This window comes from Harpia harpyja, unplaced genomic scaffold, assembly GCF_026419915.1.
Source record: "Harpia harpyja isolate bHarHar1 unplaced genomic scaffold, bHarHar1 primary haplotype scaffold_52, whole genome shotgun sequence".
NCBI lineage: Eukaryota > Metazoa > Chordata > Aves > Accipitriformes > Accipitridae > Harpia > Harpia harpyja.
Window position 1 is genome coordinate 275933 of NW_026293413.1, and position 24307 is coordinate 300239.

The following is a 24307-nucleotide window of genomic DNA, read 5'->3' on the forward strand; positions in this document are numbered from 1 at the left end:
AGGTCGTTGTAGAGAGCGATGAGGTCTCCCCTCAGCCTCCTCTTCTCCAGACTAAACCACCCCGGTTCCCTCAGCTGCTCCTCGGAAGTTCTCTAGACCCTTCTCCTTGTTCTCCAGACCCCTCACCACCTCGGTTGCCCTTCTCTGGACACGCTCCAGCACCTCAACGTCTTTCCCGTAGTGAGGGGCCCAAAACTGAAGCCAGGACTCGAGGTGTCACCTCACCAGTGCCCAGTACAGGGGGACAACCACCTCCCCGCTCCTGCTGGCCACACTATTTCTGAGACAGGCCAGGATGCCGTTGGCCTTCGTGGCCACCTGGGCACACTGCTGGCTCATATTCAGCCGGCTGTCAACCAGCACCCCCAGGTCTTCTTCTGCCGGGCAGCTTTCCGGCCACTCTTCCCCAAAGCTGTAGCATTCCAAGGGGTTGCCGTGACCGAAGTGCAGGACCCGGCACTTGGCCTTGTAGGACTTCATACGATTGGCCTCAGCCCATCGATCCAGCCTGTCCAGATCCCTCTGTAGAGCCTTCCTACCCTCCAGCAGATCAACCCATCCTCCCAACTTGGTGTCATCCACAAACTTGCTGAGGGAGCACTCGATCCCCTCGTCCAAATCATCGATAAAGCTATTGGAACCAGCCCCAATCCTGAGCCCTGGGGAACACCACTTGCGACCCGCCTTTTCTCCTGCCTCCAGGGTTTGTCAGCTTTCCATCAGCCACAGCTTTGCCAGATTCCCGCTCGAGGTGGCTGGTGGCAGTTTTGTTCCTGCCCCGCTTGGCTTACGTAGTTTTGGGCTGTTCCCACTCGGGACATCTGGTATAACCCCTTGTTCCCGCTCGAAACATTGCCCCATGCCAGCTACCGTGAAGAAAATTAACTCTATCCCAGCCCAAACCAGCACACCTCCCCTGTAAACGAGAGGGTTTAGATGCCAGGACAAATGACAATTTGCCAGCTCGGCAGAGCACGGGTGCCCTGAGATGTCTCAGGAGAGGCAGGCTGGGCTAAAGCTTCTCTCCTCCTCCTCCTCTCTGGGTTCTGTGGTCCAGCGGAGCAGCTGGGACTTTTCTGCAAGGACACCCTGGGTCCCGCTGTGCTGTCCTGCAGGCAGCAGCACAAGCCAGGCATGACGCTGTCTGCTCAGCACGCTCTGGGTGTTCTCCATGGGAAGGACAGCATGGGACTGGGCTTGTTGTTCCAGCTTTATTAAAAAAACCCTAAATTTATTAAAATACAGCTGTTTTCCAGAGGAGGATTTCACTTCTTCAGGGCTCACCAGGGGCCAGCAGCACAGCGACTGCAGGCTCCATCCCGACGTTGGCATCTCTCTTATCGGGACGAAGATCTCCTCCGCTGCCGGAGTTCTGACGGAGAGTTCAGGGTCTTTCGCCAAGGGCGGGAGGGCCGCAAGAGAAGGCAGCGGAGCAGCCGTGACCCCCCCACTGCCTGCAGAGACCCCCAGGAGTCCCCTGCAGACCACGGCACCCTGCCCAGTCCCCGTCCCCTGCCCCACCAGCCCCTCCTTGCCGTCGCAGATATCCCGCAGCTCCGGTTCCTCGGGTGCCGTGCGGCAAGACCTTGCGGCCAAGGACTGTGGCCCACCGATGAACCTGATGGCCACCGCTGGCAAGGTGGCTCGAGTGTCCCGCAGGTACGGCAGGCTCTGCCGGAGGTCGTCTTCCACCCTCTTCTTGTTGGGCGCTAACTAGAAAGAGCACAAGGAACTGGTACGGACCCTCCCAAGTCGGCCGGACCAGTACCTCCTCCCAGTAACCCCTTCCCGCGGCGATCTCCGTCTCCCAGAAAGAGCTGGGACAGGTTCAGACAGCCGCAGGCAGCGGGGGCCCGGGGATGCTGAGACCCCTCTTTCATATTGCCAGGGCCCACATGAGTCACCATTTCCAAAGGGCCATTTTTAAAGCCTAAAAACAAGGATTTGGGCCCTAAAACGGGGCTTTGGACCCTACAAATGGGTCTTTGGATGCTCATTATATGCCTCGGGCATTAAGGAAATGAGGCTTTGAGCCCTAAGTGAGGGGTTTGTACCTTAAAAAGAGGGTTGGGAGCCTACAACTGAAGTCCTTCAACCCTAGAATCAAAGCTTTGGACCCTAAAAATGAGGCTTTGGGACCTAAGCATGAGGCTTTGAGCCCTAGAAGTGGGCTTTGGACCCTCCAAATGAGGGTTTGGACACTCCAGATGCAGCTTGGACCCTAAAAATGCCTGTCTGGATCCTAAAAAAGAGGCTTTGGACCCTGAAAATGAGACTATGCAAACTAACACTGAGCCTCTGCACCCTAAAAATGAAGGTTTTGGAAACTAAAATGAGGCTTTGGAAGGCAAAGCTAAGAGTTTGGAAAGTAAAAATGAGGCTTTGGACTGTATAAATTCGGATTTAGACTCTACAAATGAGGCTTTGGTCCTTCCAGATCAGACTTTGGGGCTTAAAAATGATGCTCTGGGCCCTTAAAATGAGTCTCTGAACCTTAAAAACGGACCTTGGAGCTAATAAATTAGTTTTTGTACTCCATATATGTGGGTCTGGACCTTAAAAATGACTGTTTGCACCCCCCAAAGTAGGCTTTGGTCTTTTAAATTGATGCTTTTTGCCCTAACATTGAGGCTCGCATTATAAAAATAAGGGTCTACACTTGCGAAACTCAGGGTTGAATTTTAAAAATGATGCTTTGTAAAGCACAAAATCGGACTTGCTCACCGTAGCTATCTCCACGGCAGGTTAAATTTCTCGCCGTCTATTGTGTTTTAGTTCCCTTCTCACGCAAACTGTGGTGACAAACAGTACCCAAAAGGCTCTGGTGCTCCCAAACGGCGGCTTGATGGTCTGCGTAACCCACCTCTAGCCGCATCTCAAGGAGCGTAGGAACGGCATTACAAGTAAATAAGGCAGCGTCCTGCTTTAGGAAGAAAGCGTGTTGGATTTGAAACCCTCGGGTAGGACAGGAGGAGCATGTCTTCTTGGGTCAGCGATGAGCGTCGGCACGTATTATCTGATCCAGAGCCGATGTCTGTCGCCGCTTTAGCTCTGGAATTACTCTGAGACCCAGGAGGCTCCATTTTCCTTAGGCTGTCACCTAAGGGAGTCGAGATAAAGACAGTTTAACAAGCGCAGGGAATAAAAAAGGAAACCAACGGACGTGACAGCAACCACCGACCACCTCTCACCAGCAGGCAGACGCCCAGCCATCTCGGTGCGACAGCTGCCTTGGGAAGACTCCCCCAGTCCTGAATTTCTTGCTGAGCGTGACACTACGTGGAACGGACCGTGGTACCTCGTCGGTCAGCTCGGGGCAGCGGTCTCTGCTGTGTCCCCTCCCAGCCAGCTCGCTGGGGCAGCAGAGCGAGAAACGGAGAAGCCCTTGGTTCTGCATAAGCACCGCTCAGCAGTAGCTAAACATCGGTGCGCTGTCAACGCTCAAAACGGCACCGTGCAAGCTGTGATGGCAAAAAAATGACCTGTATCCCAGCACAGAAACCCTTCTGTGCCCGCTCACGATTCCTATTCCTATGAGAAACCCATGAAAAATAGGGCATTTGACTTATCGGGGAGAAATGCAAACACGCTCCCGGTCTCTGGCTGGCATCTGGCTTTACTTGCATGACCTAGAAAGTATGCACAAGTCTATGCGGTTTGTTCTGCACCTTGGGAAAGGCGTCTCTTGCCTCGATTTCCAAGGAGAAACTCCCAAAAGCGGCACCACAGAGGTATTCCTAAACCTCGCTAACTGAGAGCAGGGTAGGGTGGCTTTGGGGGGGGGGGGGGGGGCTGTGCAGCTGGCTATGGGGCAGGCGGTGGGCTTTGGGGTGGGGGGGGGCTGCGGGGGGGTTACTGACGCTGTCCCGTAGCGAATTACGGTGGTCGTGGGGCGACCGTTCAGCGTCCGGCCCCTCCTGGAGCGACTCTGGGCGGAGGCTACGTCAACGGTGAGCGCTGGGGGAGCTGCCCCACGGCGGGGGGGGGCACACACAAAACGACCCCGTTCTGCCCCACGGCTCTGGGGGGTCTCTTCTTCCCGGCCCCGCGGCTCGACGGGGCCCGGCTCGTTCCCCCCCCCTCCCCCCCAGGTGGAAATGCGGAAAGCTTTGACGGATTTTGTGCAGAGGGAATTCGAAGTGCTGCGGGGCCAGGCCCAGGTCCTGCACGCCGCCTTGTAGCGCGTGGGGTGCCCCGCTCGTGGAGGAACCCGCCCCACGGTGAGACGGCCGGCCCCACGGTGAGACGGCCCCCACGGCCGTCCCTGCAGCCCTACGGGACCCACAGATGGGACGGACTAACCCCACGCTGCAACGGCCGTGGGGCCTGGACGGACGGACAAACGAGCTGCCCCCCTCCCCCCCCCAGCTCCCCGTTCCTGTGCATGGTGCCAATAAAAATGGCTGAGCCTCGGGGATCTCCGTACCTGGGTGACAACGGGGGGGTAAAAAGGGACCTGGGGGGGGGGAAATTGGGGTGCTGGGGGGGGGGTCCCCGAGAGGGTGGGAGGTGGAGACGAGCGTGGCCTGATCCCACATGTTTATTGAAGCAGAAGCTGGTGTGTTTTTTTTGGGGGGGGGGAGTTCCCCCACTGTGCACACCTGGGGAAACCCCCCCTGGAAGGGGCAAAAGGGGGGGCTCGGACCCCCTGAAATGGGGTTCAGAGCCCCCCGCGCCCCCCACCCCCCCGGAGTGCTGCCACAGAGCAGGGGGTCCCCAAACACAGGGTAAGGGCCGGGGGGCTGGAAACACCTTGTCCAAGTTTTGCCCCCACTCCCTGAACTGGGATGGGGGGGAGGGAAGGCGTGGCCCGGTGGGTGTGGCCGGGCGTGGCCGAGTCATCACTCCTCCTTCTTGTCCCAGGGGCCATCATGGGCTGCCGGGGAGGGGGGCGGCAGGCAGAGGGGGTGTTAAGGGGTACGAAAGGGGGTTGGGGGGGGGTTGAAAGGGGGTTGAAGGGGGGGTCGTAGGGGGTTTGGGGTGCCCCCCCCCCCTCCCTACCTGCAGGCGCGCGTGCTGGTCCAGAAGCTGGTCGTACTCCCGCGTCAGCCCCTCGGCCTGGCGCCGCATGGCCTGCACCTCGTTCTCCGCCTTCTCCAGAGCTGTTGGGGGGGGTTGTCTGTGTCAGGGTCACCCCCAAAAAAACCAGCAGTGCCCCCCACACACACCGTAACGCCCCCCCACACCATAATGCCCCCCCGCAGCCCTGCCCGTACTGCGTTTGCTGGCCGCCAGCTCCTCCTTCAGCTTCTCCACCTTGGCCTTGAGGGTCTTGTTCTTGTCGTGGGAGGGGGATGACGGGCCACCCCCGTCACCCCCTGCCTCCTGCAGCTGCTGGCGGGGGGGGGGCACGTCAGGGCCCGAGGCGCCTGGATGCCTCCTTCGCCCCCACCCCGCCTCCCGCCATACCTTCCGCAAGGCATCGTTATCCTCCGTGTAACGGCGGGCGGCTTGGCTGGCGCCTTCCGCCTGTTTCCGGAACGTTTCGCTGGAAGCGCCCAGCACGGCCTGCTGCGAGATGAGGGTGACCAGGCGGCGCAGGAGGCTGCGGGAGGCAGGGTAAGCCGGGCTCCGCAGCACCCCCAGACCCCCTCCCCCAGTCTTGCCCCCCCCCCCCCCCAAACTCACAAGGAGAGCAGGAGGGCGAAACCGGCCAGGTAGAGGTTGCGCTGGGCTCGGAAAAGCTTCATGTGGAAATGCTCGAGGGTGCCGGGGCTGCTCTGCAGGGCCACCCGCTCCGTCACGTCATATGAGGAGATTGAAGTAGACGGACGCCTGTAATCTTGAGAGCAGACAGCAGACGACCCTTTATTGCTAAAACACACACATACTTATAGTCACATATTCTGCAAAGTCACTGTACACGCGCACAAACATAAAATATGATTGGTTCTATCAACGCTGTACACGCGCATAAACATAAGATATAATTGGTTATACTAACACTGTACACGCGCATAAACTTAGGACACAATTGGTTATATTAACTAAATACGCGAAACTTGTCTCAGTCTAATTGGTCAAGATAAACTGCCGAATTGCGGTTCTTTGTGCCAAGTTCCCTTTATCTTGGAATGTGCACCTGTGTTCTTCTAATTGGCATCTTTCTTTTTTTGTCGTCTTGTTTATTCTGTTCAAGGTCTTCTAAAGGCATCTGGAATGCTCTTGCGACCGTTAGCTAAATATGTGTCCACAGTGGGGGCGGGCGATCGCCACTCGGGGACTAGCTGGGTGTCGGTCGGCGGGTGGTGAGCAATTGCACTGCGCATCATTTGTACATTCGAATCCTTTTATTATTACTGTTGTCATTTTATTAGTGTTATCATTATCATTATTAGTTTCTTCTTTTCTGTTCTATTAAACCGTTCTTATCTCAACCCACGAGTTTTACTTCTTTTCCCGATTTTCTCCCCCATCCCACTGGGTGCAGGTTGGGGGGGAGTGAGTGAGCGGCTGCGTGGTGCTTAGTTGCTGGCTGGGGTTAAACCACGACATCCATAAAAGAAAAAAAACCAACAAACCAACCATGTTACTGGAAAACACCCTTCCACTTACAGGTTTCCAAATCAGCTTCTGCTCTTTTGCCCAGCATTAACATAAATCAGGGAAAAAAGATCCTGCTTCTGGTTTTTAGATAACTTGACCTAACTTAGAAGTCACAACTACTTTTTTTAAAAATCATTTGTGGATATAAGCAAAGATCCAAGTTGCCAACCTCTTAAGACAGCTTATTTGCATTGTGCTAGACAGTTAGAACTGATGGCCAGGAAATGAGAAAAGGTTTGAAATCCACAAAGGGTGACACTACATACAGCACAAGTTTTGGACACATGAAATGTGTTTCATATCAGTTTTGATTTAAGGATATTCCCATCAGCTTCCTGCTAACATTAAACAAGACAATTTAACACTGGCTTCTTTCAGTTCAATGTCTTTGCTGTGCTTCTACTGATTCTGGAAGGACATTATAGTTGATTGTAGAGGAAGGACATATAACAAAGTGGTCTGTTAAACAGAGCTGTTGCAGCAAATTCAGCATTACCTTGGTTTTGTTTATGGAAGAGGATGAATGAAAACATCAACCAATCTGCAGCTAATGTTGCTAGCAGAGCCTTGTGCTCTTAAACACAGTGGTCGATTTTTATAGTTCAGAGGCTTAGCTGTACATACATCTCTTTTAATCTAAATCCAAGAGCTGTATGTCAGCATGCAGAGCAGCACAAGTCAAGCTCTGTTTGTAGAAGGTGCTCAAACCTGCTTTAGCTAGCCCACTGCCCATTTAGGCTGAGCAGGACACCAGGCACCTGGGTTTGGAGGCCCACAAGGTTACTGCCCCTGGAACTCCAAGCACAACAAGGCATCATTTTCACCTCCAACCCTCTGCTTGCCCTGTCTGCTTAGACTTCTTTGCAGTCAGAAGCAGCACAGGACTGACATGGCAGGCCAATATTAAATTAAAAGCAGCATGAGCTTTTTTTTATTTACACCACAGAACCCTTGCTTTGGAAAGTGAAAAATGGAGAAAGAAACCCCTACTTTGCATTACTAGATGAAACCAGGGGAGAGAAAGGAGTGGGACAGGAGGTGAGGACTGTACTTAATGGATCAAGGGTCTCTACAGAAACACTAGTAGCAAAAGGGGAAGACACATTAAAAAGGTCTCTACAACTCATCATGCTTGTCAAAGAGTTGTAAGAGGCTGTGTTGGCTGGAAATGTTTGTCTCGACATTGCTGCTGCAAAGAGCCTCAACATCCTGTTGCTGTGGGGGAGTATGCGCGAAATGTCCCTGAAGAAAGCACCATATCTGCCTGAAGCTAGCACTGCCTACCAAGCTGTGCTTGCCCACGAGCAAGGTGAAGAAACCACCGTGAACACCTGGGCATGCGCCCATGGAGGACCACAGGGCGGCACGTATGGTAATGAGCTCCGTGGAAATGGGTGGACTTTTCGGAGAAATCGTGGGGACCGGGACAATAAAAGAACTGCGTACTCCTCTCTCAAAAAACGAAAAGCACCTGAAAAGCAACTGCCACTGAAAAGCAACTGAAGAGAACCTGCAGCACTTGGAACTGGGACTTTGGCTGGAACCCGGAACCTGGACCCTCCATCACCTGCATCGAGACCAAGTCAACGGGACGTTGCTGGCTTCATGGTGGTGGTAACTAGTCTTGCTATATCTCTTCTGTTTTCTTGCTTAGGTCTGCCTCTTTTTCCTTTCTTCTTCCCTCCGTCCTATCGCTATTACCAGTTGTTACAGGAAATAAAACTTGTAAGGTTGTACGGCATCTGACCTCGTTTGTGTCTTAATCTCGCTCTTGGGATTGTTTAAGAACCCTCCCCGATATTGGATCGGGACTTTTTTTAAATTGGCGTCACGGACAGGATGCCCAGAGATGAGAGTGCTGCACTACTTTGTTGTGGAACCTTTGTGTTAATGTGCAGTCTGGCTCCTGAGAGCGAATAGGGGGAATTTGGATACTCATGTGTGGCCCTCTCAGGACGTAATCCTCCTCTGAGTTAGTGTGTAACTTTGAAGTGTGTCCTCTTGAGAGTGAAAAGGGGGAATTCGGTACTACTGTGGGACCCTCTCAAGACGTAACCCCCTTTGATTTGTGTTGGTCTGTAACTGTAAAGTGTGCCCTCCTGAGAGAGAATAGGGGGAATTTGTTGTTAAGTTGTGACCCTCTCAGAACGCAGGCCCCCTGATTTGTGTTAGAGAAAATGGATGCTCAGGATGCTCAGGAAACTGTTGATGTTTGTGATTTTTGTGCCCTCACGGGTTGAAGGAATAGAGAAACTATATGATGTTTTAGAGGTGCACCGATCTTGCCCCTCACTCCACGGACAAGATTGGGCGAAAAACCACTGGTTTCAACCACAGACTGTGGTGGATAGGATAAGAATCTTGCAGAAGGAAGCTAAGGTTAAGAAGGGGGAAGGAAAAGCTATAATTTGTGCGGTGCTGGGAGCGAGTCTGGCAGCTGCGATGGAAGAGAGGAAGCAGAAGTCTGGTCAAAGTGATATGATCAAAGGTCTGCAGGAGCAATTGAAAGAAAGTAAACAGTTGTTGGAGGAGGAAAGGAACCTTACTAGGATATTAAAGAAGGAATTGAAGAATCAACTTTTGAGAGAGGTGGATACACAGGCAGAGGTAGAAGTGACGCCTGCGGAGAAAGGGATACAGAAAATCTACCCCCAGGGGGACCCTCCATCACCTGCATCGAGACCAAGTCAACGGGACGTTGCTGGCTTCGTGGTGGTGGTAACTAGTCTTGCTATATCTCTTCCGTTTTCTTGCTTAGGTCTGCCTCTTTTTCCTTTCTTCTTCCCTCTGTCCTGTCGCTATTATCAGTTGTTATAGGAAATAAACCTTGTAAGGTTGTACGGCATCTGACCTCGTTTGTGTCTTAATCTCGCTCTTGGGATCGTTTAAGAACCCTCCCCGATATTGGATCGGGACAAGAGTCCATATCCAGACCCTAAGGCTAAAGGGATTAATGATGCCATTATTCAAACCAGATATTTTCCTACTTCACATACAGACAACTTCAAATATTAGCTGGGTTAGTCAAGAGATGCTGAGAACTATTTAACATATCTGACCCACTTCGTCTGGAATGGCATGAGGAAATGCTCAAAGAACAGCTTCAACACTTGATTTTGAAAAGATAGCTTATTACATCTCCTTATTTCTAATTGTTGCCTTTACTTTTCCACTGAGGGAAGATGGATTTCGCTCTCTCAGAGTAGCTTTATCCAACTACAGACATGGCTTTTAGTCATCTAGTGGGTTCCCCCCGCCCCCCTTCTCTACGAGCTCATTTTTCAAACTTTTTTCTATGTGTTTTCCAAAAAGCTGGAGCGGGGGGTATTAGGACTGTGGTCCTATCAACTAGTCTCCCCAGTCAGAACGGCTGTTTACTCGCAAGTGTAACTAGGCCTTGACCTAATTTGCCTCGCCTTGTTTATAGGCATTGTCAACTTCTACTTTATAAGTAAAAATAGTCATAATGAATATTTTCCTTCTTATGCTATCATTTTCATAACAAATGCAGAAGGAAAGCCTATGTTTAATTGCTGTGCATTACATCTAAATTAAAACACCTACAGCAGCAACTTCCTACATGTTTTACGCATTACTTGCAGTGTACAACTCGCACTTCAGAAAGTTTGCACAACACAAGAATGGGTTTTAGACTTTGCTAGCATCCAAGATCTTTCCAGTGTACAGAAGGCCACCATCTGCCTTTCATTGCCCCATTCTTCCTACAGAGACTATAATTAGAGATTGACATAAAGGACAATATCAATTAGATGATAGATATTGTTAAGAGCAAATTCTTTTAGGCAATAGCAGGTATTTTTCAGTTGCTTGGATGTATTACTGAAAATTTGATCTCACAACTTAAAAGTTGAGGAAAATGGCACTTGGAAAGTTTTATTGAGAGAGTTACTTATGCCCAATAGAATTTGTTCCCTTTTTGGTATTAAAAAAAATAGAAAATAAAAAATCTTACTTCTCTCTCTCAACTGTAGCAGGCTGCCAGGCATATACAAAGAAGAGATCTTAAGAGAAAAAGTAGCATGCATGGCATACTACCTATTCATCCATCAGCCTTCTGTTTAAATGAGAAGTCTCTGGCAGTTTAGTATTTTGCCAACTCTTGCTATGATTTCTCCACCATAGTGAACAGCTCCAATGTACTTCTGTTCTGAGAGATCCTAATTTTATACAAGAAGTTAAACTGATTTGTTCCAAGTTTTGTCACTTGTTCATAGCTTCACAAAGCTGCAAGCCATTTCTCCTGCATACTCCGAGAGACAACGGATAAGTTTACGCTATTACAGTTCAGGGAGTTGCCCTCAGCCATCAGGGCGCTGTATGAGCCTTCACTGTGAATGCGTCTCTCCGACTCATGAGGTCGGCTTGCCTCCAGCCGGGTAGAAATTTATCACTCCAACCTTTTCCACCCTCACCACTTGGGAGGAGGAATGAATGGAAATCAGCTCCTGAACCCCCCAAATTGATAGCACAAAACAAAACAAAACCCCCAAACAACAAACAAACCAAATCCAACCAACCAAGAAAACCCCCAAAACCCCTGACCTTCACTGAAGTAACACCAGCTACACCTTCCATTCCTACCACACAAACTCATGCTAAAAAAAGCCTGCAGACACCTGCTGGCAAGTTAAAGCACCTTGCTCCTGATGCCAGCATTCAGAGAAAGCCACTTTTTTTTCCACCTTGAAGCTGGGTCAGTAGCCTGAGAGCAGTGCCAAGCCGCAGCTGCAGGCAGCCCGTACGGCACAGATATTAACTCATCTTCTCTCCAACTTCTTTTATCTCTGCCACGTACGCTTCCTATGCTGTTGCCTCATGATGATGTATTTGGCCTGCTCTTGTCCCTGAATTGTTATTTTCTTGCTTCCTGAATTGGAGATTTTAGACAATCTGTGGGATGGATCCTGGGTTTTGTTCTGGTTTGTCTTTAAGATTTTATAAACACAGTGCACCCTTACAATCTATCTATAACACATATATACCAAAAGGAAGGACTGACCTGACACTGCAATAATAGATAAAAGAGACTCCTCTCTCTCCAATTGAGAGAAAGCAGCTTGGCTATTTGGGCTGACTAAAGTGAAGAAACTCAAAATTGTCATAAGATAACAGTGTTGACTTTTCCAAGAATTTGCTCAATCCGTGTCAACTAAGTTGTTAGAAAAAGAATGCTGCAGGCTGACTTCTATTGGGAAATCAATTTCTACAGCCCTGTTCAGCCAGTAATCAAAAGGGTGGCTTTCCACCTGATCCTTTAATTGTTTTTAATTTTGATAGGTAATTATGGTTTCCTCCCAAAGAGTTCCTTTTTCAGAGTCCTCTTTTCAATCAGGTACTGCAGTTTTATTTTAAATAATTTTACTGCAAGCACAGACCCCCTTTGTTAAAGCAAATTCAAATTAGGCCATTTAAAAATTAACAACCACTTGTATTCTCCACAACTATCTTCTGCATACTTACTTCATTACGAATCACCTGTTGCAGAAGTTAAGTGCTACAGCCTCATTTAACAGCTTACAAGTAGTAATACATTGAATTTCTGTAGAATACTTACAGTTCCCAGCCTGGTCTGCCACCTGCTGAGCAAATTGTACTGGCTTTCACTGGATGACCTTCTGGAGTGGAGAGAGGAAAAAGCAAAAAATCCCATTCAGTTTACCTGAAGATAACTTTTTAAAAGACATTCTAAAGTTACAGTTCCTTACCACTGGTGGGTATTGATAGTCCTTGGGGGCCCAGACAACTTGCTATTGCTGGCTGTCTTCACACAGGAACCTGATAGCCCTTGTGAATAAATGCAGACAGTTGGAAAATAAGCTCTACTAAAATATAAGAATTGCTGCATATGTTGGAAGAAAGCTTACCTTCTCTTCCAACTAACTGCTGATGGACAGAGAGGAAGATGTAGAAGGTTCAGCAGCAGTCACCAGAGCAGCAGGAGGTGTAAGTCATGAGTGGTCGTGGAGGCACTGGCAGCTGCTGCTGCTGTTGCTGCCAAATCTGCTGATGGAGCCTTTTTGTGTAGCCAGTTCCATTTTTGAAGTTGTTCACAGCCTAGAGGCAGAAAAACATTTACAAAAAAGGTAAGATGAAACTTCATCAGATATACGAACAAAAGCCTTCACAGAGGAAAATTACTTGTGTATTCCTGCAAATGCTACCAGTCCTAAAAGAAACCAACATACAGATATATGAACACATCCCATTAAACACTGATACTAATGACTGGTAACTCAGAGTAACTGTATTTAAAGTACTTCAGTGTTAACGCCGAATTTGAAAGCGAGGCAATCACGTTAAACAAAAGTGTGACCTGAATTTGCCAGATTGCCTCTAAAGAGTTGTAAGCTTCTGTGACAACAACAGATAATGTATTTGAAAAGTAAATTTAGCCTTATTCAATTACACCTTGCTTAAGGCGATGTAAATTAATATTTTCTTCCCTTTCAGCTTTTTACAAATAGCCTTTTCTTACAAGCACTTTACGTAAATGTCATCGTGTTACCTGGCATAGGCACTTGTTGGCAATTAAAGCATCAGGCGAAACATCTGTCTGATGACACGCTGGGCATGTATGTTCCTCAGATTCCAGTAATGCTGTTCTAATACCTGTGTATAATTAGAATAATCAAAATAGTATTTAGCCAAACTAAGGAAGTTTTGGGGGTTCTAATCAATTATAGAAACACATATATGATCACTGGGTGAATATGCTCTTGAATTGAGAGCATGAAGCTATAAATGTTTAATAGTGTAAAAAATTTCTAGTATGCGGCAAATAACTATACGGTTTTGATATTTCACTATTGTAACATCTGAAGATGTAGCATAGGCTGTGTCTTGATGTTTCAACTAGTCTTTTTCCCACTATCTAGTACAGCGAGAAGTCCCCAACCTCAAGGTTAATGAATAAAACACATCTCGAAAAACCATTAGTAGGTTCAAAAAACCATTAGTAGGTTCGAGTTCTGAAGGTTTTACCCATCTCTCCCATGGAGAAGAATGTGGATTAAATGCTTAACTATCTGCTTGTTGCAGACCACTGTAAGTCACCAGAGTTGGCTATATAATTTTGTATGAGAGAAAGGGCTGTGGACAAACTAAACGCATTCAATATCTAACACTGTAATCACCTGCACAGTTAGCCACTCTTCTCATACTCGTCCTTCCGCATGTAAAGAAGATTTAACTCGATATGTAAAAAAGGGGGGAAAGCTTCCTGGCTTTTTTTTCCCCTTTATACGAGAAGAGCGCTTTCGTATTCAATTCATATTAAATATTAAATAGAACTGGTAACAAAGTTACTTGGTTATCTCCTCTTTCTGCTTTCAGAAGATCAGATGTAATGTTTTGAATCAACAAATAAGGGAGTAACACTAACATTCATCAAAATAAGTGTTTCCACAGCAGGGAATAACAGCTGCATCAGTCATTATATCCTTACGAATCAGACATAACAACTTGTCTGGAACGGGATCATCATCTGAGGAGGACAAGTACGGCTCCTCTGGTAAAAAGGGAGGCTTTTCCTTCTTTCCTCTAGCATAAGCTTCCCTGGAGGAGGGGTGGGGAAGGAAAAAGAAACAAGTTAAAGATGGGTAAAGGAAAACTTTTCCAAGCTTTGGATTTTATCAAAGGAAGATAGGAGATGGAATTCTTCTCACTCCACATTAGCCTTCTAAAACATAGGCACTTAGTTTAAACTACTTTTCTATAGCCACAACACTGTAAGAGGGAGGGAGGAACAACTTTCTTTCTGCAGAACTCTCCCATTCATTGGATCAACTAAGAAGTAAGCTCAGACTAGGAAAATATTTCTTTGACAGCTAGAAATGAATCCCACCTCTCCTTTGCCAGAGGACAAATGTAAATTGCAGGCTCAGGATAAAGGTAGTCTCTGAGTAATTACATTTAATAAAAGGAAGAAGTCTATGTTACAGCTTCTACAAAAGGAGATCCATGATGGAAAACCAGAAGTGCTATCAAGCGCATTTTAAAACAGCCACTCTTGTCAGCACGCGGTAGTATTTTCTCAGTTTCTAGCAACATGAAAACTTCAGTCTGTTTCACACAGGGGATTTAATAAAAGTCAGAGGGGGAGGAAATCTCAGTCCAACAGCTACCTGCTAAATTTGGCAAGAAGCCTTTGAAACAGAAAACAGAAGCAAAATGAGCTTTCAAGGAGAACAACTCCACTGTAAACACTACTGAAAAGTTTTGCGGAAATACAGATTCTTAGCATACCACAAGTTTAGCCAGCTTCCAGGGGCATGAGCAGTAGGACCACCCTCTTTTAATATTAGAAAGTATCACAGATTTTCAGGTTAAGATACAATGACAGTGCTTCCTCCCCCATAATGACAGATGCTGACCAACTTGGTTGCATTGCCACTCAGACATTTATGCGTGGTTTCTCTCATTCACTTTTTGGTCAGTCCACTTAGTTCCATACTTATGTATTAATAGTTGGTATTCCATATTTTCCAGAGCTTGTCAGCATAGCACCCTTTGTATTGGCATCTTTCACCTCTATCATGAAACTCCTTGGAATTCCTGTGCTCTTTTGAATTCTGGGAACAGACTCAAAATTTTTGTCCTGTTCAAGAAAAGAGAGGCAGACGTACCTCAAGACCCACACTTCAAATGACATTTCCCTGATTATTTTAAGCAGCAAAAGCCTTTAATCCTCTCCTTTTACCTAGTGTAAGGGTTGCTCAACTGAAATACTTATTTTCCTACATGAATATAGCCAGGATGTTCCAAAAGCTTGAGCAGAGTTTTTAAGTCGCGTGACATTCTTTGCCTTAACTTCAGGTTCCTTAAGGCTGTCATATGCCTTAGCTCACCCTCCACTCAGAGAAGAGACACAAACCCACTGCTCCTCCTCCAAAGCGCATTTCAGAGTGAGAGCTTAAGCCGGTGCTCTGAATCAGTCACTGGAGAAACCTACATTCACCGTCTATAAATGAAGGTTGAATTCATACCTCACATGTATACCTTCAGTGACTAACGTTAAATGGCATGAATACTCAACCAGGGACTTAGTGTAATTAAAACATGCAAATATTCAATAGATGGGGTCAAGAGAAATGCCTTCGTTTTATACAAAATAATAAAAACTGTGAACTGTCAATAAAAAGGGTGGAAACCAGAAAAATTTCCAGTAATACTGAAGTATATAAAAATATGCATGAAAGTTCACAGACAAAGATCTATGGACGTATTTAATGTCTACGACCTAGAAAGAAAATTTCACCTTTGTAATTCCAGCTTTCCCTCGACTTTTGAAGGGCTTTGCAACATTGCCATATAACTCTGCCTTTCACCCCAAGAGAAACAATTCTTAATATGAGTATTCATGTATTTGTTACGTAACTGCCAAGGTAAAACAATTAAAAACTAGAGTAACACCAGAAGTCCCCCACAATCATACCCCATTTGTTGGGCAGTTCTTCATGTAGTGGCCAGGTCTTCCACAAAGAAAGCAAGTATATGATGGCGGAGGTGGGCCCAAGGGTTTCTTCATGTAACTAAGAGCTTTGGGGGAAAAAAAGAAAAAGGTAGGCATGTGTCTCTCTTGTTAAAACACACATCTCTGCAATTTTCCCATAATCTTCAAAGAACAGCTTTCACATAATCAACACTTACTTGATTGGATCGTATTCACGGCAGGACTGTACCATCAAAGCTTTTATTTCATCTTCTTCGGAAGCATTGGCTTCAGTCAGATTGGCAGTCTGTTTAACAGGTAATTATTTGACATGCGCATTAGAAACACATTTAAGCCCACACAGCCAAAGACAACACCACTCACTCGATCCTGTAAAGAGCAGCACAACGCTAGCTGAGGTTGCATGAAAACAGTGGCTTACGTAAAATATAGCTGTACCGAAGACGCTTTGGGGAGTCCTTGTGCCACCGGAACAGTAAAAAAAACAGCCAGAAGAAACATACACAAACCAAAGGCCCCTATCCAAACCCTGAAAAGACAAACAAGATAAAAAAGGAATAGCAAAAAAAAAAAAAAAACCACCACCCAGGACACAAGACAAGGCAAAAATAACATAACTCCGAGAACCCAGGGCCAACAAACCCACAGCCGGTCCGTAACAGTAACATGCTTTAATCCTAACTCACCTGAACTCTGGCATCCTGTAATCCTGCCATCCCACAGCCCTAGCACACTGCAACGCTAGCATACCATAACCCGAGCACATTGTAGTGCTAAGATATCAAAAAATGGAACACAAACTCCCTGGACATCTCCACCAGAGCCTGCAGGTGGCCCCAGATCTCAGACATCACAACTTTGAAGTGGCAGTGGGACAGAGCCACCAGGACATCACCAGCATCCATCTTCACATCATCCATCACACTCTGAAAAAGTGCCTGGCTTAAACGCTCCATGGGAGAAAGGCACTCGGAGACGCTGAACCGGCCAACCATGGCCACGGGGCTGCAGCTCATCATTTCTGTGTCAGAGCCAGCAGGCGGATGACCCCGTCCTCCCTGCGAGACCCCTCAGCGCAGCCGTACCCAGCTCCGAGGGGCTAGATACGGCCTCGGCTCTAGGGGGAGATGCTGCCTGGGAGCAGGATCTCTCACGGGGGCACTGGGAAACCCTCCTCAGGCCTGGATGCCTGAGAAACATCTCTGCACTGCTCCGTACCTCACAAAACCAGGGGCGGAGGAAGGCTGCTTTGCTGGCCTCCAAGAGAACCAGCTCACCTGGGCTCCTCCGTGGCCACCGCGTGCCTTTGCTGTCAGGCGGCTCTCAGCGTTGCTCTGCAATCGGCTGTCACCTCCCTGAAGAACGCTCTCCAGCACATGGTACTTCTCCACTGGGTCTCCCTGGGGACAAAGATCGAAAGGGAGGGATGGGGTTTGCTTTGCCCCCATTCCCAGGCTGCCACAAAAGAGACCTGCCACCCCCCAAATCAGCTGTAGCATGTGGACACCACGCATGAGCTGCAGACACGGACGGCAGTGGGGCTGTGGGGAGCGGGCAGGCTGTTCTGGGGTGCCCCCGGCGCTGGCAGAAAGCAGAGCTGGAGAGAACAGGGGGAAGCCCAGGGCAGCCAGCAGCTGGCGGTGGGGCCCGGCAGGATGCAGCACCTGCGGAAATGCCCGGCTCCTTGAGCCTCAGCCCCGGGGCTGCAGCACGGGGCTGGCACTGCCTGGGGCTCGCTGGGAAAAATCAGGCAGAGGCGACCCTGAAAACCCACACACGTACCCAGGCCCGGGATTTGACAACCCGTTCCTTTGCGCATCGCCACCATGGGATCCAGAAAGCAGTGCCACTGGCCCTGGCATGGTCCTGAGCCATCTCTCCATGGAGGAGTCTTTAACCCAGCCTAGAAAGAAGAAAAATTGTCCAGAATTAAGCTGTTCTCAAGTTTTCGCAGGCAGCATGTTTTCTTGAGCTGCCTGGTGCTGCCGTGCCTGGGGAATGTTCAAGAAACAGGGCGGCTGCCTGTACCTGCAGGCAGGCGGTGGAGTGTGTGCAGCAGGAGCCAGTGGTGGTTGGTGCAGCTGTTGAATGGGTTCAGGCTTTAAATGTGTCCAGACTGGTACGCCTGGTTCCTTTTTCCTTGCAGTGTGTATTTAGAGCTTAAACAGTATTCTTTTTAAAAGCAAAAACATCAAGCAAAAAAAAAACAACCCAAAACCAGCTGGGTAATTTTTTACCCCCAGCTGTCCTTTTTTGCCCTCAGTCCTGGCCACTATGCAAGGCAATGCTCACCACCAATATTAGGGCACAGGACTGGGCTTTGGCAGGCAGCACATTCCTCGAGGCTCCCGGTGATGCAGTTCCTGGGGAGTGCTCAAGAAACGGGGGCAGTTGCCCAGAATTGCCATTTTGGGTCTCTCCCCATCGTGCTCTGTCTGGCTCCCTGCCCCCATTTTTTAATTCCTCCCTCTCTGTCTTTAACCCATCACTATTTTCTTCTTTCTCTTTCTTTCTCTGTCTCGCTCCCTGTCTGTATTTCCTCATTCCTCTCTCTCCCGCAGCCTGGCCCCTCATTCCTGCCTGTATCCCCTGCTCAGCTGGCTGGGCCTTCTCTCTTCTCTCTGGGCCTCCGTCCTGCTCCCCATCCCCTTCCGCTCCTCCGCCGTCTCCATCCTGGAGGCCATCGCTGTTCTGTCCTTCTGCCCCTCCTTGTCCTGATCCGCATCCCTCTCTTTCTCACTCTCTCTGGGCTGTTTCCCGTCCTTCCCTTGCTCTCTGTCCCTGCCTCTCCCTTTCTTTCTCTCTTCCCTGCCTTTCTCCTCTCACCCTTCCCCTCCGTCCCTCTCTCCTGCTCCCTGTCCCATCCTTCTGTCGCTCCGCTCTCCTGACGCCTTCTCCCTCTCTCTGTCCTGCTCCTGCCCCTCTCTGGCCACCCCACCGCCCTGTCCCACCTCTCTCTGCCGCTCTGTCCCCCCTTCCCCTTCCCCTTCTTCCCCTTCCCCTCCTCCCCCCCCGGGGGAAGCGGCCAGGGGCCCTGCGGGGGGCGGGGCCGGGCCGGGGATGGTGTCCCTGCAGGGTCAGGCAGCAGGAAGGCGCGCCCCGGGGCATGCTGGGAGCTGTAGTCCTGGGGCACGGGGCTGCCGGGCGGCCATGTAGGTTCCCGGGGCATGCTGGGAGCTGTAGTCCTGGGGCACGGGGCTGCCGGGCGGCCATTTTGGTCTCTGCGGTCGCGGCTGAGGTGAGGGCTGGGGCTGCCCGTGAGGCGAGCGAGGCCCTTGGGCGGGCGTGGGGGTGTCTCCTGCCTGCTGGCTGCCCGGGGGGGGCTCCAAGCTGGAGCCGGGCCCGGCTGAGGGAAGGAGAGAAGGGACAGGGTGAGGGGGGTCGCAGTCCTGGGTTTGCAGGTTTCACGCAGACGCCCTCTTCAGAAAACACAGCCTCTGTGTGGGTCAGCGGTCCCTGCAGAGTTTTATTATTTATAGCCATTTTTATAAATACAGGACTTCGCACAGCAGGCTCACACGGTGCTGTGCTTCTTGTAAACTGAATCGCTTTTATCCCGGCTACAGTCTGGAGGGAGCCAGTGCCAGCCGATAGATTAAGATGGAGATGAAAGCACGCGATACGCTTGCGATGGTGATCCTGCCACAAGGCATGCTGCTATATTGATCTGGGGAAACGCCGCAGTGACTGTGTCGGAGAACAAGGTTGCCAGTGCTATCTCTGTATGTGACACCTGTGAGAAATGTACTCACGTTGAATTTCCTGAATTTTACAAGTTTATTTTAGAACAAAGGCAAACAGCGCTGGGCGCATGGTCAAAACCAGAGGCGCGTCGGTTATACCCAAACTTGCCTTTTTATACGCTGTGTTTGTGGTATTTCAAAGGGGTTATTTTAATATTTCAGGTATCTATTAACATAACTCCACCCCAGACCACCCCCCCTTGCGCGCGTCTCTTGTGGTTCGGAGGGGCCTTCAGGGATCTGTAAGGGATGAAGTCAGTAGTCTTCCTCTGGCTGCACTTTTCACCCTGTCGTTTTCCTCCAGTCACACTTTTTAATATTTTCACTTTTTTTTAATAATAATTAGTATTTTAATATTTTCAATATTAAACTCCTGGTTTTCCTTTGTTCTTCTCGTATCTTTCATGTCAAATAATCTTTGACCCCCAAAATGCTGTTCTCATGCTAACAAATCACTCCTTATCTTCTTACTTGTGTTCTCAATTTTACTTGTCCTTGAGTCCATATGTCTGTTTTTCTATGTTTTCACAAATCTATCTACACATCCTTTAAGTACTTGAGTTACAGGATGTCTTATCTCATCAAAAGAAACTACATATTCTGCTTGTGCCCATTGATTACCTACAAACTATAAAATACAATTGATGCCTGGAATATATTAACTACATATTTCCCGTGTTAAGGCCTAATTTAGTGGCAGTGAGGCAAACATCCTTTCGGGATGTAACTTATGCAGTAGTTAGGCAAATTTCTGTGTTCTCGTTTTGCAAAAGCCAATATACATTTCACAATTCCCCCTCTGTTTCCCTCATCATTTGGCTTGAGCTATACTCTCTCTTAATCCTTTTTATTCTTTCATTCCTTTCGAAAATCAACTTCGCCTCCTCCATTGGGTCTTCTCCTTTATACCCCCTTTTTAGGACCATTATTCTTTCAGCATTATTTTGACTTGCCCTTTTAGGATCCATGGGTATGCTAACAATTTGCATTCCTTGCACGCTACTAGTAATTAGTCGTATTAAGCAAGGTATAAGACATGGTAGGAAGAAAAGACCTGCTACAGCACACAGAAGGAAGAACCCCACCTTCTTCCACCACGCAACACCCAGTAATCCATCCCACCAGCTACTATCAAGCATAGACTTGCATTTTTGTACTTGCACATGAGCTATTTTCCTGATGTCTTTAGCTAGGTCTTTTACCGCTTCCCCATTATCATCTATTTGCAGGCAACAATCTGATGAATTGAATTTTCCACACACTCCCCCTTCTTCGGCCAATAAATAATCTAGGGCTAGCCGATTTTGATATACTGCGGCTCTAGTTTGTGACTGTTGTTTCGTTATCAATTCCAGTGCCGTAGCCGTTTTATTGGTAATCACCTCTACCACTGCCTGCAACCTAATTATACGATTTAACATATAGATTGGGGTCCTATAACCGCAACTACCATCCTGAGCCCATGTGGCTGGTCCGTAAGTTTCTATGATTCTCTCTGGTGGCCAGTCATCCTCTCCCCACCTTTGTGTTCCTCCAATGAAATCTCTCTTGTTCCTTCGTAAATTATCATATATCGGAACCCCTAATTCTCCCCCTCGTTGTAATGGGAGTAGAAAGAACCCTGGCTGTAAAATTCCCAACGTACAACTCCCTTTCCAATCCTTCGATAACTCCGTATAGGCCCGTTTACCACAAATCCAGAACAATCCATCTGGGGCTTTCCATTCCATATTGGTATTGTTGATGTTATCCCAATACCTTTTAATTTCGTCTATCCCCTCAAAGGGATGACCTTTGCCCTGGGTTTTATTGCACCAGAAAAGTTCTGTCATATTATCAAACGTACAATTGGAGTTGTTTGGTCCGGACCAATAGCCGTCTGGAGCCTCGGGCCACCACCATTCACTAGATCCATTGGTTGCCTTCATTCTTTTACAAGGTGACGTGCCTACTCGAGTCCTAAATTTTCCTTTCCCTGTTCTCCAAATACACTCATCTCCAGTCACGGTGGAACTTAATATCCACCCTTCAGGTCTGTGATCCCAGGAAACCTTTGTACGGTTCCATCTTAGGATGTCTTGAACCCTTAGACTACTCCCTTTCCATGGCCATTCTTCTGTCATTAGGGCTCCGCCACATATCCAGCAGTTAGTCACATTTAATTCCTTACTTATTCTTTCTACAAGGTCTATAAACAAATTCTGTCCTAACCTAGGGAGCTGTAAATCATCTTCCAACAAGTTCCTTATACTTTTGTACAAATCGCTGTAGCTTTGGGGTTTAATCTGAGGTTGAGTGATCGACTTTACACGTTTTTTTACTATTTCTTCTTTTTTCATATCTTGTACACCCCCGCCATCAGAGATGTCCCAGTGGCCTGCTTTGGTGAAACAAATCCACTGCTCCCCTCTCGGGCAGCTCACCCCATTTTTAATTCCCCCTTTTCCTAAGTTTTCCGCTACCCAAAGTTCAAGATTCCCAATTTTGCAAGTTTCCAATTTTGGAATCTCATAGCAAACCTTATTAATATGTGTATGGTACGCAAGATTGGTTAATGTTTTTCCCCCCAATTTGATTGATTGAGTGCATTTGTGGCAAGAGTTCGCAGCATTGCCCCTAACGGTTAGGAGGAGTAGTAGTAGCAGGGGTCCAGTAGAACTTATACTTCCACCTCCTATGCCCGACGGGAGTGCAGCCCGTGGCCGGATCACTGTGGCAAGTATAGAGGTTAATCTGGTCTTGCCCCCTACATTAGGTGCCCTTGGTTTGACAATTTCCATGCAAATCTCTCTGCGCAACATGCCAAGGTTTTATACCATTCGCTATCAAAGACTTCCCAATTTTCTGGAATCAATAATTTCCACCCACAAAACAGTTGCACAATTTGTGCACTGTCCAATCGAGTAGGGCCTAAATATTTGTCATCACTGTGACATCTCCTACAGTGGGGTTGTCTATTATATGACACGCAAGACCATTTTTGATTACACCTTAAACATTCAAACATTCACATAAAACCCATCTCACATGCCCGGATCCAGGGTGCTTACTATAGGGAATTCTGTAGCTTAAGGAAGGTAACAAAAGGTCGCTTTCTTTATCCAAATCACATGCTAATGCTAGGGTCCTGTTCCCAGGTGTTACTTGATACACCCCCAAACCACCAGTTTGTGGGGGGATTGCTGCTTCTCTCCTGGGGGCAGACCTTGGTTTCTCTGGGTTTTGAGGTGCCCCCCCCTCGGATCTGGGGAAGGGACTCTTCCTGGGCTGGGGACAAGATTGTCAGAAGGAGGTCTATTCATAAAGGTTGTTTACTCAGCTTCAGCTTCAGATCTCCTGGGGTTGATGTTAAGGTCCATTCAAACGGAGGCTCCACTGGTCCTTTTATCCTGGTGGCATGCGTCCATCCACGTTCAGCAGTACGAATGGCTGTCTCTGTAGTCAGCAGGACCTGAAACGGACCTTCCCATTGAGGGGTCAGAGTTTGTTCTTTCCATGTCTTTATCAGCACCCAGTCCCCAGGCTTACAAGTATGGATCTGAAAATCCAAGAGCACTGTTTGGGATAACATTCCTTGAGCTTTTAAATGTTGTAAGGCTTTTCTAATCGTCTGTACATATTTTCTAACTTGTTGCTCCCCTCCCTCGTAACTGATTGTTTCCCCCGTTCCCATCATGTAAGGTAGTCCAAACATCATTTCATAAGGAGAGACTCCTATATCAGACCTTGGCTGGGTTCTAATCCTTAACAGTGCTAGTGGTAAGCACTTGACCCATGACATCTGAGTTTCAGTCATTAGTTTGGTTAGAGTTCTTTTGAGGGTTTGGTTCATTCTTTCTACTCGTCCCGAACTTTGCGGGTGCCATGGGGTATGTAACTCCCACCGTATCCCTAGACTTGCCATGAGCTGTTGGACAATTCGTGAAGTGAAGTGGGTTCCCCGATCTGAATCAATTCAATTTATTAATCCATATCGGGGTATTATTTCTTCCAATAACATTTTCGATACCACATTGGCGGTTGCTCAGGCAGTAGGCATAGCTTCTACCCAATGGGTCAAGTGGTCCACTAATACTAAAAGGTACCTCCACCGATGTACTGGAGGTAGTTCCGTAAAGTCTATTTGTATCGCCTGGAACGGTCGCAGTGATAAACTACGTCCTCCCCCTGGAACCTGTCTCATTATTTTCTTATTTACCTTTTGACAGGTAATACATCTATTTGTCACCTGCCTTGCTATTTCAAAAATTCCTACACACCCATATTTTCTCAAGAATTGATCACACAAGGCTTGGGTTCCCCAGTGAGTATTCTGATGTATCTTCTCAAGGATACATCTAGCTAAGGGTTTTGACAACATCTGCCTTCCATCTTTCAATTTCCATATCCCTTTCTCATCTTTTTCTTCCCCAGTCTTTAGTAGGTCTTGTTCTTCCTTTTCAGTAAACTGAGGTACCCCATCCTCATATGGAGGGGTAAGGATAAGTAATACCTTTTCGTCTCCCGCCTCTGCGGCTTCTTTGGCTTCGCTGTCTGCTAGATTATT

At 48.0% G+C, this 24307-nt stretch overlaps 1 non-coding gene across 1 annotated transcript; it reads left to right on the plus strand.

Moving 5' to 3' along the window:
- Window positions 1-2987: 2987 nt before the first annotated feature.
- On the plus strand, window positions 2988-3072 carry LOC128138513 (small nucleolar RNA SNORD45). Its single transcript, XR_008234051.1, has one exon. It is a non-coding gene; the product is annotated as a small nucleolar RNA SNORD45 (small nucleolar RNA).
- The last annotated feature ends 21235 nt before the right edge of the window (window positions 3073-24307 follow it).